This window comes from Octopus bimaculoides, chromosome 14 (genome assembly GCF_001194135.2).
Source record: "Octopus bimaculoides isolate UCB-OBI-ISO-001 chromosome 14, ASM119413v2, whole genome shotgun sequence".
Classification (NCBI taxonomy): Eukaryota; Metazoa; Mollusca; class Cephalopoda; order Octopoda; family Octopodidae; genus Octopus; species Octopus bimaculoides.
The window spans coordinates 3,767,220-3,769,121 of NC_068994.1; positions in this window are offsets into that span (position 1 = coordinate 3,767,220).

Consider the following 1,902-nt stretch of genomic DNA (forward strand, 5'->3'; position numbering starts at 1 on the left):
ATATATATATATATATTATATGTATGTATTTATACATGTATATATATATATATATATATATATGTGTGTGAGTACAAATATATATGTATATATACATACATATACACAAATATACATATAGCGTGCACACACACACGTGCACACACACACACACACACACACACACACAAATGTATTCATAGATATTAACTCATTCATTTCACTCAGAATCTACTGATTTCTCATTCTGCCTGAGACCAACGGACAGACGACACCATTTTCGAAGGCAAATTGCTGGGGTCAGATATAGAATGTGCTCCTGTTAATTTGCCAAGAAAGGCGGATCTTCCATTAATGATCCATGCCTAACATACCGCGTTTGTCTGCCTGACCTAAGTCCTAGAGCAATCTCACCTTGCCCCAGCCTGTAGTTGAACCCCTGTCTTCTCTGTTTATGCCTCTATCATAACCATCTGCTTATCACAGTTATATCAGGAAATGCAAATTCTAAAAATAAACTGGCAATAATCATATTTATTTCCTTTTCAAAAGTGAATTTATTTGTTTATTCATCAATCAATATTAGCTATCATATTCACGATAGTGTTTGTTTAAATATGATAATGTTTGCTTTTTCATATTGCTTGTTTTATAATAGTGTTTATAAGCATGGTATATTCCTTCAATAATTTTTTTATTATTTTTTTTATTCAATGCAGCTAAATGTTTATTTTATGGTATTATTCATTCATCAGAGTTTATCTGGTTTATTTATAGTAAAACCTATTTATTCAATATTTTATGTATTTCCCCGTTATAATGTTTATGGCAATTATTGTATGATAATAGCCTATTTATAATTTATTTCTTTTTTATTATCCATTTTATTATATATTTATATTTATATACATATGCATTGGTATTCCCCGTTTATGAAGCCTATTCAAGATGATTTATAAAAAAAATTTATGATAGTGTTTGTTTATGTGTTATGAGGTCTATCTATGTATGTATGTATGCATATATTTATTTGTGTGTGTGTGTGTGTGTTATATTGTTAAATTTGTGCCTGATATTATGTGCATATGATATTGTTTATGCGGGATATTTAAATTTATAATATTGTCTATTGGATATTAAATATTGTCTACTTCTTTATGATATTGTCTTTTTCACCACCACCACCGCTGCCGCCAGCACCACCACCATCATCATAATTTAATGTGAATGTTCCATACTGGTAGGGGTTGTATGGTTTGATAGAATCTGGAAGATCTGAGGACGGCATCATGCCCCAATGCCCTTTTTGATGCCAACCACTTTACAGTATGTATTGAAGGGTTGTGTGCATTTTTCACGGCACCAGCACTAGTGAGGTTGCCATGCTGCTTGCAGGATTAATATCCCCCTTTGATTGTGTAGGATTATAGTAAAGAGGGAGACAGCTTTATGTTATAGGATAAAGGGTTGAAATGAGAAAGAAGGGCCAGAACAGAAGGGGTTTCTTGCTGTAGAGAAGCTCCATGGTTACTCACATTAGAGAAGGGAGGGAGAGAGTGGCTAGGCTGGAGCTGAAGAGATAAATTAGTCGTGATGAGGTGTCTGGGTGGACATCCAAGAGATGAGGGTAATTTCAACCATGCCTTCAGAACAATGAAAGGACCACGTGCGCATGCAAGAAATAACAGTAAACTATGAATGTCATTCTTAATTTTAATTTCAATTTTTTATTTTATTAATAGCCCTCTTCTCTTCTCACATATTTTATATTCATTTTTGATAGGTTTTTCAAAAAAACCAAAACATGTAATGTAAATTAATTAAAACACCCCAAAAATATTTTTAAAAAGTGGCATTTTCATTTTTATTTATCTTTAATATCTACTTACTCGTGTAGTACATATATATATATATATATATATA